The sequence below is a fragment of the Tachyglossus aculeatus genome, chromosome 20, assembly GCF_015852505.1.
Source record: "Tachyglossus aculeatus isolate mTacAcu1 chromosome 20, mTacAcu1.pri, whole genome shotgun sequence".
Lineage (NCBI taxonomy): Eukaryota > Metazoa > Chordata > Mammalia > Monotremata > Tachyglossidae > Tachyglossus > Tachyglossus aculeatus.
The window spans coordinates 19,883,730-19,892,968 of record NC_052085.1 but is presented as its reverse complement, the minus strand read 5'-3'; positions in this window follow the sequence as shown (position 1 = coordinate 19,892,968).

Here is a 9,239-nt window from a genome sequence, read left to right as displayed (position 1 = left end):
CGGTAAGCACTTAAATATCGTAATCACTATATGTATTATTATAATAAATCAGAAGCAGCATGACCTAGTAGATACAGCACCGGCCTGGGAGCCAGAGGGGCCTGGGTTCTAATCCCAGCTCCAGCACTTCTCTACTGTGAGAACTTGGACAAGTCACTTCACTTCTCTGGGCCTCGGCTACCTCATCTGTAAAATGGGGGTGAAGACTGTGAGCCCCATGTGGGACAACCTGATTACCTTGTATCCCCCCCCAGCGCTTAGAACAGTACTTGGCACATAGTAAGTGCTTAACAAATACCATCAGTATTATTATCAGCGCTTAGAACAGTGCTTGGCACATAGTAAGTGCTTAACAAATACCATCAGTATTATTATCAGCACTTAGAACAGTGCTTGGCACATAGTAAGCGCTTTAACAAATACCATCATCATTAACAATAATAATAATAATAATAATAATAATAATGGCATTAAGTGCTTACTATGTGCAAAGCACTGTTCTAAGCGCTGGAGAGGTTACAAGGTGATGAGGTTGTCCCGCAGTGGGCTCACAGTCTTAATCCCCATTTTCCCGATGAGGTAACTGAGGCCCAGAGAAGTTAAGTGATTTGCCCAAAGTCACACAGCTGACAGTTGGCAGAGCGGGGATTTGAACCCACGACCTCTGACTCCAAAGCCCGGGCTCTTTCCACTGAGCCACGCTGCTTCTCTCATTATTATTGTTATACCTAAGTTGCTTGAATCCATCCCAGTGCTTAGTTCAGTGCCCGGCATAAAGTAGCACTTAACAAATACCTCAATTATTATTATTGCTGTTATTAAGTGATGAAGCGGAGAGACTACAGCGGCTGACAAACGAGTTTGGCATGCAACAGTCTGGAATGGAGTGGTTTGTTTCCAACAAAAGGTTCTGGCAGATAAGAGCCTGGAATGCCCTCCCTCTGCCCATCCGCCAAGCTCGCTCTCTTCCTCCCTTCAAGGCCCTGCTGAGAGCTCACCTCCTCCAGGAGGCCTTCCCACACTGAGCCCCTTCCTTCCTCTCCCCCTCGTCCCCCTCTCCATCCCCCCGCCTTACCTCCTTCCCTTCCCCACGGCACCTGTATATATGTTTGTACATATTTATTACTCTATTTATTGATTTATTTTACTTGTACATATCTATTCTATTTATTTTATTTTGTTAGTATGTTTGGTTTTGTTCTCCGTCTCCCCCTTTTAGACTGTGAGCCCACTGTTGGGTAGGGACTGTCTCTAGATGTTGCCAATTTGTACTTCCCAAGCGCTGAGTACAGTGCTCTGCATATAGTAAGCGCTCAATAAATACGATTGATGATGATAAGAGAGTCCAAGGGGCAAATTAGTAAACGGCTTCAGGCTCCGCAAATGGCTACTAGGATAACGCAAGACAGGATTTACCTGTGGGCAGGGTAGACATCTTCAAACAGTCTCTTCAACTGAGAAGCATTAACTATCCAACAGTAGGCTCCATGTGGGATAGGGATTGGGTCCGATCTGCTTACACTGTATTTGCCCCAGGACTTAGTACAGTGCTTGGCACACGATAAGCACTTAAAAAATACCACGGTTGTGATCATAAAAACACCATTAAGAGCTCATTCTGTGCCAAGCACCGTACTAAGGCCCGGGGTAGATACAAGCTCATCAGGCGGGACACAGCCCTTGGCCCAATCGCTACTTTACTCTGAGGCCCAGAGAAGTTAAGTGACTTGGCCAAGGTCGCCCAGCGGCTGAGGCCGAGAAGCAGGATTAGAAGCCAAGTCCCCTGATTCCCAGCCTCTTTCCACTTGGCCAAAAGAGCGTTCTGAACTAATAGAGAGGGCAGTTGTTGGAATTAAACTCACAAATACCACTACCATTAGGGGCACACCACCAAGAGCTTTCTTTTTACTGGGGCTAGGGTTCCGTTTTTATGCACATTAATGATAATCGTGGTATAATAATAATGATGGCATTTATTAAGCGCTTACTATGTGCAAAGCCCTGTTCTAAGCGCTGGGGAGGTTACAAGGTGATCAGGCTGTCCCACGGGGGGCTCACAGTCTTAATCCCCATTTTACAGGTGAGGGAACTGAGGCGCAGAGAAGTGAAGTGACTTGCCCAAAGTCACACAGCTGACAAGCGGCGGAGCTGGGATTTGAACCCATGACCTCTGACTCCAAAGCCCGGGCTCTTTCCAGTGAGCCACGCTGCTTCGCTTTATACCGCTGCAAGTGGTATGAACACTTGCTATGTGCCAAGCACTGTACTAAGCACTGGGGTAGACGGAAGACAATCAGGTCCCACATGGGGCTCACAGTCTAGGTAGGAGGGAGAACAGCAGCGCGGCTCAGTGGAAATAGCCCGGGCTTTGGAGTCCGAGGTCATGGGTTCAAATTCCAGCTCCCCACTTGTCAACTGTGTCACTTTGGGCAAGTCACAACTTCTCTGGGCCTCAGTTACCTCATCCGTCAAATGGGGATTAAGACTGTGAGCCCCCCCGTGGGACAACCTGATCACTTTGTAACCTCCCCAGTGCTTAGAACAGTGCTTTGCACATAGTAAGCGCTCAGTAAATGCCATTATTATTATTATTATTAACAGGGATTGAACCTCCATTTTGCAGATGAGGGAACTGAGGCCCTGAGACATCTCCAGATTCCCTGACACTGAGTACATCAGCTAGGTCATTTTCCACCGTGCCGAGGTTGCTGGGAAATTTCCATTTGGGAAGATGTTAACATTTGAGAATTTTGTGCAAATTATTTGATCTGTTGAGATGGAATTCACTCATGTTCGTTGGAGAAGCAGTTTATTGGAGAAGCATATTTATGGAGGAGCAGCATGGCTCAGAGGAAAGAGCACAGGCTTGGGAGTCAGAGATCATTGGTTCGAATCCCGGCTCTGCCACATGTCTGCTGTGTGACCTCGGGCAAATCGCTTAATTTCTCTGAGCCTCAGTTACCTCCTCTGTAAAGTGAGGATTAAGATTGTGAGCCCCATGTGGGACAACCTGATCACCTTGTTTCCCCCCCCCCCAGCGCTTAGAACAGTGCTTTGCACATAGTAAGCGCTTAACAAATGCCATTATTATTATTATAGGTCAGAAGAAAAGTCACGGTAAGAATCCGGATTCTAAGGATCACAGAGATGGAAGAGACCTCATACTCTGTCCATCGTACCACAATCCCTGGAATTTCCTGGATGGTCTCCCATCTTAAATACTAGCAAGCCAAGGTGAGCTCAGATTCCAAAACAGCCCCAGGGTGGACTCACCCGCGCCGGCAAGCTGGATGCGAGATTTAGCCACAGCAAATCTAAATAGGAATAAAGCGGCTGCAGCCACCTTGCCTTCAGGGCCACAGGAAAACAAAACAGAAAAGGAGAGATGAATCAGGAAAGGGGACCTCAAGTGAAACACGCCTGGGGAGGACTTGGGTTTGGGAGCCCCTTCCGCAAGTGAGCTTCAGCAGACATGAGGCTTTAAGAAAATATCTTGGTGTTTTTTCAAGCTGAGCGCATTGAGAATTCTTGTTGGAATTCTCCTTTTAGACTGTGAACCCAATGTTGGGTAGGGACTGTCTCTATACGTTGCCAATTTGTACTTCCCAAGCGCTTAGTACAGTGCTCTGCACGTAGTAAGCGCTCAATAAATATAATTGATTGATTGTTGGTGCTTGGCTCGTGCCCATTCGGGAGAATATCAGGCAAAATCCCTTTTGTTACTTACCGAATGTCTGAGATCAGATTAACCCCGCAGGCCTGCCATTTTACAAGATTAGCATAGCATCTCGGCTTTTGGTGTTGGCTATAAAATATGGATATGTTCAAGTAAATTGTGGCACGATACTGAGATCCCTTGAAAATGAGAGGTCATCTTGGTCAATCAATCAATCAATCGTATTTATTGAGCACTTACTGTGTGCAGAGCACTGTACTAAGCGCTTGGGAAGTACAAGTTGGCAACATGTACAGTCCCTACCCAACAGTGGGCTCACAGTCTCCTTACTGCCCTATCACTCGTCACCCCAATGCATTGTTTTTTCTTTCTAAATGTTTGCCATTCTCAAATAACCTCTTTTACACAGTCACCGTTAGCCACTAAAGAGGAAATAATGTGCCAACAAAATGCCTGTGTGTACAGTTCTTTCATTTTTCCATGCTCCCTGTTCCCTGATGGTGGCATAATCTGGTTCCGTGGGAAGAAATGGCATATATCAATCGATCAATCAGTGGTACTTATTGATCACTTATACTTGTAGTATTTGTTAAGAGCTTACTATGTGCCAGACATTGTACCAAGCACTGGGGTGGATACAAGCAAACGGGTTGGACACAATCCCTGTCCCAGGTGGGGTTCCCAGTCTCAATCCCCATTGAGGAAACTGAGGCAAGGAAAAGTAAAGTGAGTTGCCCAAGGGCACAAAGCACTCAAGTGGCAGAGTCAGGATTAGAACCCATGACCCTATTGACCAACTTGTACTTCCCAAGCGCTTAGTACAGTGCTCTGCACACAGTAAGTGCTCAATAAATACGATTGATTGATTGATTGACCTTATGACGCCCAGGCCCGTGCTCTCTTCCTTACGTCATGCTGCTTCTGCAGAGACTAAAGCTGCAGAAACACACTATGCCAATAAGCATTGTTCATTTACCTACTCCCGGGAATCAATTGATCAATCATTTATTGGTTTACAAATCACTTAGCCAATGTCACCATTATTATTATCTCCCGCATTGGATCATGAGCTCCTGGGGAGAAGGGGACGTGCGTCTTGCCATTGTGGCACTTTCCCAAGTGTTGGAAAAACAGCCCGGCCTGGTGGGAAGAGCATGTGCCTGGGTGTCAGAGGCCCTGGGTTCTAATTCCAGCTCTGCCACTTGTCTGCTGTGTGACCTTGGACAAGTCACTTCACTTCTCCTTGCCTCAGTTTCCTCATCTGTAAAATGGGGATTCAATACCTAGTTTCCCTCCTACTTTGACTGCGCATTCAGATTGGGACTGGACTATCCCGTATCTACCCAAGCGCTTAGTACAGTGCTTGGCACACAATAAGTGCATAAATACCACAATTATTACTATACATTCAGTAGACGCTCCATAATTACCACTGCAGTGGATCAACTGAATCTCGGAATCTCCGTTATACAGATCATGAAATGATAAGATAAAGAAAAAAGAGATAAAGATAATGAAAAGATAAAGTGTTCTGCACACAGTAAGTGCTCAATAAATACGATTGATTGAATGAATGAATGAATGAATGAACGACCGACCAGAAGCACAACTCTTAATAAGAACAGCAGTGAAGCTGTAGAATGGGTTTGCCTGACAGTTCAAATTCTTAGGAAAATCTCAGATTCCAACTGCCAGTAAACAGCAGTAATAATTCTGGTATTTCATTCAGTCGTATTTATTGAGCGCTTACTGTGTGCAGAGCACTGTACTAAGCGCTTCGTTAAGCGCTTACTGTGTGCCAGGCACTCTACCAAGCACTGAGGTGGATACAAGCAAATCAGGTTGGACACAGTCGCTGTCCCCTAAGGGGCTCACACAGTTTCAATCCCCATTTTACAGATGAGGTAACTGAGGGAGTGAAGTGACTTGCCCAGGGTCACACAGCAGGTAAGTGGCAGAGCCAGAGTTAGAAGCCATGACCTTCTGAATTGTGTGCTCTTTCCCCTACACCATGCTAATTCTCTGAGTAATTCCCCCTTTTAGACTGTGAGCCCACTGTTGGGTAGGGACTGTCTCTATATGTTGCCAATTTGTACTTCCCAAGTGCTTAGTACAGTGCTCTGCACATAGTAAGCGCTCAATAAATACGATTGATGATGATGATGATGATGAGTACAGTCAATACAGTGTCCCTGATAAAGGGGGTTGGCGGAAGAATGAGGAAAAAACCCACCAAATCATCTAAGAATCTGATTTCAGGATCTTTCGAATTGATTAAGCTCAGGCTGCGTAATTCAGTCACAGCAAGACTTCGTTAATGGCCCTGGAAGTGTCAAGGTTCATTAGTATTATCCAGGAATGATTTTTTTTTTTTCAGTTTAGTGACTGTGTGAGCAACTGTGACGAAAATCAAGGCTAGGGAGTGTTTATTTGGACAGATATAATTGCTTTCACTCTTCTGATTAAGCAAATAAATGGAGTGTACTGTACTGACGAGATACAAGACTTTCCTGCTGCTTCTTACTACTCTGTTTTTGCTGAGATGTGAGATGAGGCCCCTGGAGGGCTTTGTTCCAGACTGCTTTTTTTTTTTTTTTCCTGCACCAGAGCTATTGAGTTGACAGAAAATGATGATTAGCCAGGCTCAGGTGTGTCTAAAGAAATTAGGTTTAAAAAATAACCTTGGTATGGGTTTCTCAGTGGGTATGAGATAATCAATCGCTAGACTATATCAAGTGTGTAAACTGTGCAGAGCACTGTACTAAGCACTTGGAAGAGTATAAGAAAATTAGCAGACAAGATTCCTGCCCTCGGGGAGCTAAAATCTATCAATCAACAGCATTTATTAAACACTTCATGGGCAGAGGACTATACTAAGTGCTAATCTAGCTGGGGCAGATAGACGCTAAAATAGAGAGAGGAGAAACATCCTGCTTACCTTTTAGGCAGAATATGAACTATGAATGAAAGTGGTAGCAAATTCCCAAAACATCCTGACATTTGAAAAGGAAGCTTAATTTGCTTTGCTGTTTTTCAGGGCAACTTCCTATATAAATAATGAGGGTAAAATTTGGTAAGTGCTTATTATAGGTCAAGCACTGGGGTAAATATTAATATAAGATAACTAGTTCAGACACAAGGTCATCCCTCATTGTGCTCAGAGTCTCAGTAGGAGGGAGAACAGGTATTGAAACCCGATTTTATTGATGAGGAAACAGAGGCACGGAGATGTGAAATGTTTTGACCATGGTCACACAGCAGGCCTTCCCTGACTAAGCCCTTCTTTCCTCTTCTCCCACTCCCTTCTGCATCACCCAGACTTGCTCCCTTTATTCTCTGTCCTCCCCCTCTAGACGATATGCTCACCGTGGGCAGGGAATGTCTCTGTTTTTTGTTACAGTTTACTTTCCCAAGCATATAGTACAGTGCTCTGCACCAGATAAGTGCTCAATAAATACGATTGACTGACAGGTGAGTGGCAGATCCTGGATTCATTCATTCATTCAATCGTATTTATTGAGCGCTTACTATGTGCAGAGCACTGTACTAAGCGCTTGGGAAGTCCAAGTTGGCAACATATAGAGACGGTCCCTACCCAACAGCGGGCTCACGGTCTAGAATGGGGAGACAGAGAACAAAACAAAACATATTAACAAAATAAAATAAGTAGAATAAATATGTACAAGTAAAATGCATTCTAATCTAGGCTCCGATACTTGTGTGCTGTGTGACCTTGGGCAAATCACCTCACTTCTCTGTGACATCTGCAAAATGGGGATTCGACAGAGGTCTTCGAATACATGAAAGATTTAATGAGGGCACTATTTTATTATTATTATTATGTACTTAAAATGAACGAAGCACTACACTAAGTACTGCACATTTACACAAAAATTAATTCAAACCCAGTCCCTGTCCGTAATCCTAACCCTAGTTAGGGCTCACGATGTAAATGGGTAAGGATTGATAGCTAAAAAAAAACGAGAAGCAGCAGGTAAGTCACTTCATTTCTCCCTACTTCAGTTCCCTCATCTGTAAAATGGAGATTGAGACTGTGAGCCACGTGGGACAGGGATTGTGTCCAACTGGATTATCTTATATTCATTCAGTCGTATTTACTGAGCGCTTACAGTGTGCAGAGCACCATCCAGCGCTTAGTATAGTGCCTGGCACAGGGTGAGCACTTAACAAATACCATCATTATTATTAGTATCAGAATAGAAGCCAAATAGTGGCAGTGAGTTAAAGCTCAATAATCACCAAAAGAAGGACTCCCAATCACTTGCTTTTCCACTAGGCTTCGCTGCTTAGATTGTGAACCCCGTGTGGGAGAGGATTTTTATCTTATATTCACTCCATCGCTTAGCACAGAGTAAGCGTTTCCTAAATACCATCCTATTAATCGTTCTAACGCTGGTCTTTTTTGGAGGGAAAATGGGCGTAAGAAGAACAGGAAAAGAAGAGAAGTTTGAAAACCAGTGATCCAGTTTGGAAGAATCATTCCTAGGAAAAAAACCTGAGGATTGCCCTTTGGCAAGTTAGGTGATAAATTCCTTGAGAGTAGGAACAACCTCTCAGTTGAATTTTAACCAGCCATTAGCACAGTGCTCGGCACACCCGAGGCATTCTGTAAATTCCACAGGCTTACTGGTGTGACTGGGAAATGCTAGATCCCTGTCTAAAAGGTGCTGTTGTACTTTTTGAGATACTTCGTCCAGTGGAAATATCTATTTTTAATAAGTGTCTGCATGGGGCAAGATGCATATGCCAAGCAAATGTCTGCAGGGATCACACTAGGCAAACTAAACAGTTCTTTCTGAAAAAATCTCCTTTGAGAGCCTGAAGTCAACCAGCCTTCCTGATTGCTGCTGGGCAATATTTAGGCTTTTCTACTCACCTCAGGCTTATAAAGTCTGGAAAAATAACAGTCCAATCAAATCTCCCTTTAGACTATAAGCTTCATGGGGAAAGGGATCATGCCTGCCAAATCTACTATATTGTATTCTCCCAAGGGCTTAATACTCTGTACATAGTAAGTGCTCTGTAAATACCACTTAGTAGAAGCAGCATGGCAAAGTGGAAAGGGCACAGGCCTTAGAAGGTCATGGGTTCTAATCCCAGCCTTGCCCATTGTCTGATTTGTGACCTTGGGCAAGTCACTTCACTTCTCTGGGCCTCAGTTCCCTCATTTGTAAAATGGGTACTGAGACTGTGAGTCCTACTTGAGACAGGGACTGTGTCCAATGCAATTGGCTTGTATCCACCCCAGTGCTTAGTACAGTGCCTGGCACATTGTTAAGCACTTAACAAATACCATAATTATTATTATTACTATTAGTATTATTAGAACAGTGCTCTGCACATAGTAAGGGCTTAACAAATGCTATCATTATTATTACCACTGATTGACTGACTGATAAAATGAGACATTCCTCCATCAGTAGTAACAGTGAGGAGAAGCAATGAATAATTACAGAGGCAGCTGTTTTGTATAAATCCTTCCAACTAAAGCCTTCATTTCCCCTACTCTATTTCCTTCTTCCTTAATGTCTGTCTCCCCTTC